This window comes from Aedes aegypti, chromosome 2, assembly GCF_002204515.2.
Source record: "Aedes aegypti strain LVP_AGWG chromosome 2, AaegL5.0 Primary Assembly, whole genome shotgun sequence".
NCBI lineage: Eukaryota > Metazoa > Arthropoda > Insecta > Diptera > Culicidae > Aedes > Aedes aegypti.
The window spans coordinates 181709767-181716409 of NC_035108.1; positions in this window are offsets into that span (position 1 = coordinate 181709767).

Sequence of the window (6643 nt, forward strand, 5' to 3'; positions counted from 1 at the left end):
ATATATCTCAAAATATATGAGAGATAGAATAATTGTGTCTTCGACAAAGTTGTTTCAAATTGCCAATTCTACAACTTTGCCAAAGACACCATATGTCTATCTAAATGTTTTGAAAAAATAGTTTTTCTATCTCACTGCTAGGTGGATTGATCACAAAACTTTTTTCATCAAAAGTTGCGCTTTAATATACCAAGAAACTTCTCCGAACAAACTATATCGCTAAAATCAACGGTTTGGGCGCTATTCAAAAAGCGCATGAAATCGAGAAAATAAAACACAGTGCATGGTACGCCATGCCCAGCCATTTACCAACCAGGTATTACTTTGTTGATTCCAAAAACTCCGGTTCCTGTATTTTCACCAATCTTAGACCCATCTGTGTACAAACTAATTGAACCTGGACGTAAACTCGGCCCACCAGAATCCCATATATATATCGGCTTAATTTAACCACTTTGAAAGGAGTATCATAGTGTGCCTTCGTTGTCATCCAGTCTTCTACTGTCTTTATATCGGAGTTCAGATTGAAGTCCCTGATGATTTTTAAATGTCCTACCAAATTTCCATCCAATATTTAATTATAACGGATAAACTGTGAGGCACTTTTTGCTGCTTGCAGTTCAACAAATTATATATATTTAATATATAACAAATTGAAAGTGCTATATTAAGAAGGGCATCTAAAGCGGCTGATGGTGTACTTTTCCCTTCGATAGGCCCTGTTATCGAAATCCAGGCAAACCTTTGTAATTTACCTAATTTCTTTTGAATGGATACCTCATTGGTTTTGGGTCACCATATCAAAGAAGCATAGGTTGTTTTTGGGCAAACTGTTGCCGAATATATCCAGCGAACCATATTGGGCCTCAGTCCCCATTTTTTCCCCAAAGCATTTCTACATATTTATCCACAGGGCATTCATATTCTTAGTGATAACCTTTTCTAGATATGAGTTACAGTTCAGTTTGTTGTCCAAAGTAACACCGAAGTGTTTTACTTCTTCCGAAAACCGAACCTGGACGCCATCCAGAGATGGCTGTATTAGAGTGATTTTTTTTCCTTCTGGTAAAAGGAACAATATTAATCTTAGAACATATCCATTCAAGCCCTCTCTTCTACGCCACTCGAGAGTCATGTTTAGTGTAGCTTGTTTAGTGCGCATCGTACCTTCGTGCTGTGCGTACACGAATTCTCTCTGCTCTTGGAAGTTTTCTGAAAAACTACCAAAAGCAATAAAACAGTACTTTTTAGTGCTACATAAACAGTACTTTTCAGTACTATTTTTTCTACTATTGATCCCTTTACGACCCGTGCCTTCGATTTTTCGTTGGACCCGTTGGCGAAAGCTAGCGGTGGTAATCCTTCTTGGACACCGTCTTGGGAAAAAACCTCTCGAAGGTCACGTCTTCTTTCGTTTATTAACTAAACATGGTCCCAACAACTAACAAAAGGAAGGGTGAATCTCTGAATTCACTACTTTCTTCCAAAAAAGTGGGTTTTAAAACTGTCACTACGGCAAGAATGGAAGAAAGGACGCTTCCCCGGAATGCGAACTTTCTTCCAAGGGTGAAATGAATAATTGTATCGAAATGAGCAATCAGTTCGATGCTCTAGACAAATTTTCCGAACACCAAATCGAAGCAGCCTCTAGCCCAGGCTCTTTGATTCAAGTGAGGAAGCAAAGAGTGCCGCCTATCGTGGTCAGGTGTTCCGAATTTGGGGGATTTAGGCAGCAGATCTTGAACTCCATTAGGGGAATCAAGGTTTCCTTCCAAATCGCAAAGAAAGGAGACTGTCGCGTTTTGCCGGAAACTCTTAAAGATCGTGAACTTCTTCTCAGACATCTTGAAGAGAAAAAGCACACATTTTTTACTTATGACGACAAAACTGAACGTTTGTTCAAAGTTGTCTTGAAAGGTCTCTCAAGTGACTATAAGTCACCTGAAGAGATCAAAAATGGAATAAATGATTTACTTGGATTTTCCCCAGTCCAAGTAATCATTATGAAAAAGAGAACCCAATCTGGCATTGTTCGGAAAGGGCTTTCTCAAGAATATTATTTAGTTCACTTCAACAACAAAGAACTAAATAATATTAAAGCTTTCAAAGCAAAACTTATGTTCGATGTCCGTGTGACGTGGGAACATTTCCAGAAACCTGGAGGAAATTACCAGAACCCCACTCAGTGCCGTCGGTGCCAAAAGTGGGGTCATGGTACAAAAAATTGTCGCATGGATGCTAAATGCATGATTTGCGGAGGTTCTTCTCACGCTAAGGACGTCTGTCCTGTGAAATAATATACCAGAAAGTTTGAATGCGCCAATTGCAAGGGCCCTCAAAAAGCTAACTTTTGGGAATGCCCTTCACGCAAAAAGGTCATTGAGGCTCGTGCCAGGCAGATGAAAGACAATATCCGTTACGATAACGGTCGTTTCCGGGATTTCCCTGGAAGAGTATCGAACAATGCTCATTTTTCAGTTAACGATCGCTTGATCATGAATCATACCCATCAGGAAGATCATAATCATGCTCATTCACAAACTAATTTTAATCCGTCGGGTAGCCGTTCGAATCTTTCAATTTACCCACGGTAAATCCTTTACCGATATCGTAGCAGGAAATTCGAACTCCTCCCCTGTTCGATCCATGGGTACCCATTCTACTTGTTTCAAATCAAAAGGATACCGCCACAGGTAACTCCGCATCTTCGTCTACCGAAAATTCTAATGGGAAATCACATGACATGTCTGCCTCTGATTTTAATTTTCTAACTGAACAATTGAATCTAATGATTGATGCAATGTTCAAAGCCACCACTATGACTGAAGCAGTCCAAGTAGGTGTAAAATTTACAAATCAAATTGTTATTGGATTACGTTTTTCTAATGGATCCAAATAATAATTTAAATATTTTAAATTGGAATGCTCGTTCTCTGAATGGTAAAGAGGACGAGCTGTTTAATTTTCTTACGGTTAATAACGTGCATATAGCAGTTATTACCGAAACGTATTTAAAACCTGGATCTAAACTCAAAAGAGATCCTAACTTTTTTGTTTATCGTAATGATCGACTTGATGGGGCATGTGGGGGAGTTGCAATCATCATTCATAGGCGTATAAAACATCAACTGTTTACGTCATTTGAAACTAAAGTTTTTGAAACTTTAGGTGTTTCTGTTGAAACACAGTTTGGTAAATATACTTTCATAGCTGCCTATTTGCCTTTTCAATGCTCTGGACAGCAAGTTAATTTGCTCCAAACTGACTTGCGTAAATTGACTCGCAATAAGTCAAAATTTTTTGTCATTGGTGACTTTAATGCCAAACATCGGTCATGGAATAATTCTCAAAGTAATTCCAACGGCAGAATTTTATTTGATGGGTGCTCTTCAGGATATTTCTCAATTCAATACCCTGATCGCCCTACATGTTTTTCCTCTTCTAGAAATCTATCTACGATTGACTTGGTCTTAACCGACTCTAGTCATCTTTGTAACCAATTAGTTACTCATGCTGATTTTGATTCTGATCATGTCCTTGTTACATTTCAAATATCGCATGAAGCGATTCTCAATCCTATCAGCTCCACTTTTAATTATTTACGAGCCGACTGGAATATATACGAAACGTATGTTGACTCTAATCTTGATGTTTACATTTCTTTAGAAACTAAAATTGATATTGACAATGCTCTTGAAACTTTAACAAATTCCATTGTTGAAGCCCGGAGCATTGCAATTCCAAAATGTGAAGTAAAATTTGAATCCGTGATTATAGACGATGATCTTAAACTCTTGATCCGTCTTAAAAACGTGAGGAGAAGGCAATTTCAACGCACTCGCGATCCTGCTATGAAAATAATATGACAGGATTTGCAGAAAGAAATCAAAAAACGTTTTGCTCAATTAAGAAACAAAAATTTTGAAAATAAAATTTCTCAATTGGACCCTGGCTCTAAGCCCTTTTGGAAATTATCTAAAATCTTGAAAAAACCTCAGAAGCCAATACCGGCATTGAAAGAGGAAAACAAATTATTACTAACAAATTGCGAAAAAGCTCAAAAACTTGCTATGCAGTTTGAAAGTGCGCACAATTTTAATTTAGGACTTACTAGTCCAATTGAAAATAAAGTTACTCAGGAGTTCGAAAATATTCTCAATCAAGAGAACATTTTCGAAAATGCCTGGGAGACTGATTTTGAAAACGTGAGAACTATTATTAAAAAATTCAAAAATATGAAAGCTCCTGGCGATGATGGAATTTTCTACATCCTCATAAAGAAACTTCCAGAAAGTAGTTTATCATTTCTAGTTGATATATTTAACAAATGTTTTCAATAAGCATATTTTCCTGACAAATGGAAAAATGCTAAGGTTGTTCCAATTTTAAAACCAGACAAACATCCTGCAGAAGCTTCTAGCTATCGTCCAATCAGTTTGCTTTCCTCCATCAGTATACCTTTTGAAAAGGTTATTTTGAACAGAATGATGGCCCACATCAACGAAAATTCAATTTTTGCCAATGAAAAGTTCGGATTCCGCCATGGACATTCGACCACTCATCAACTTTTACGTGTAACAAATTTGATCCGTTCCAACAAATCTGAAGGCTATTCTACTGGTCTTGCTCTTCTAGACATAGAAAAAGCATTCGACAGTGTTTGGCATGAAGGTTTGATTGTAAAATTAAAAAACTTTAATTTTCCAACATACATTGTTAGAAAAATTCAAAGTTATCTGTCAAATCGTACACTTCAGGTTAATTATCGGAACTCCAGATCTGAAAGATTTCCTGTAAGAGCTGGTGTTCCTCAAGGCAGCATTTTGGGACCAATATTATACAATATTTTCACATCTGACTTACCTGAGTTACCTCAGGGATGTCAAAAATCTTTGTTTGCGGATGACACAGGCCTCTCCGCCAAAGGACGAAGCCTGCGCGTCATCTGTAGTCGATTGCAAAAAAGTTTGGATATTTTTTCTTCATACTTGCAAAAATGGAAGATTTCTCCTAATGCTTCCAAAACTCAACTAATAATATTCCCACATAAACCAAAAGCTCTTTATTTGAAACCTTCAAGTAGACATGTTGTCACGATGAGAGGGGTTCCAATAAATTGGTCAGATGAAGTTAAGTATCTAGGGCTCATGCTAGATAAGAATTTAACTTTCAAAAATCACATTGAGGGCATTCAAGCCAAATGTAATAAATATGTAAAATGTCTCTATCCCCTTATTAATAGAAAATCAAAACTTTGTCTTAAGAACAAGCTTTTGAAAACAAATTTTCAGGCCAGCCATGTTGTATGCTATACCAATATGGACTAGCTGTTGTAATACCAGAAAGAAAGCTCTACAAAGAATTAAAAATAAAATTTAAAAAATGATTCTGAGGCTTCCTCCCTGGTATAGTACCAATGAGTTACATAGAATATCCAATGTTGAAACATTGGAACAAATGTCAAATAAAATAATAAATAATTTCAGGCAAAAATCGTTACAATCTTCTATTGCCACGATTAATGCGTTATATGTTAGGTTAAGTATATTCAAAGCGTTTTTTTATCTTATAAGCAGGTGAAATCAATTCACCTGTAAAAAATCTGAACTGCTACGGCAAATGAAATGTAATATGTTGTTAACAAAATGTTAATTAAATCTTAAATTTGTTTTTCCAAATTAGGATGATAGTGTTGTCTAACAACACAGAACACCTAGATATAAGAAATGAATGTAATGTTTGGCATGAAACTAATAAAGAAATAAAAAAATAAAATAAAAAAAATCGAATGCGCCTTTGATATCAAGAAAAGCCACTACAGCTACTTCCTTGGCTTGAAATTATTTCTCGATTTTATTACCTAACGATTGTAACGCCATTATTGTAGATTTACCTGCTTGGTAAGCAAGCAATTTGGTTGATTTTCAACACGAACGGTTGTCAGATTTTCCAGTCTTACGCACTTGAAAATTCAAAGTTTGGCTTCGTTTTATAATCACCTTAACAGCAGTGTGGATTCGAGTAACTGACTCTAAAAAGACGGAAGTGGTAGTCGAATTACGCGTATCTGTCAAAAGGTGAGCAAATAGAGCGTAATTAGAAGGTACAATACCAAATGTTTCTATTTTATTCTCTTTATTTTCATTCTGCTCGGGCTCAGAGGATTAGAATACATAAAGGAGCGTAAATATAGCTTCTTCTTTAATAATCAACAAATCAAATAATATGCGGGCTTTTTTTATAAAATTGATTGGTCTGTGTTATTATTTGCCACACTTTATTGATTATTATGAAATTATCTTTTACATTTACTCTAATCTCAATTGGGCCTAGGGTATGTGTACCAGTTGTGGACATAGTGGTTCCCTATTTCACCATAGTTGATTACTTGATTGTCTTTACATTTTGAAAGGATTTATAATTTTTAGTGGTAAGTTTTACATATGTCCAAATAGGGAAGCATTATGTCTATAACTAGTACATTTTACCTATATCTAGGCATATTTTATCAATTTCAAACGTTATCCTATTCATACTTATCACATTAATTTGCCTTGCAGCCCAGTTGATGATGCAATATGCGAGTGAAAATTCAAAACAAACCGCCAATTTTCATAGAGCTTAGAGCCTTACCAATACAATT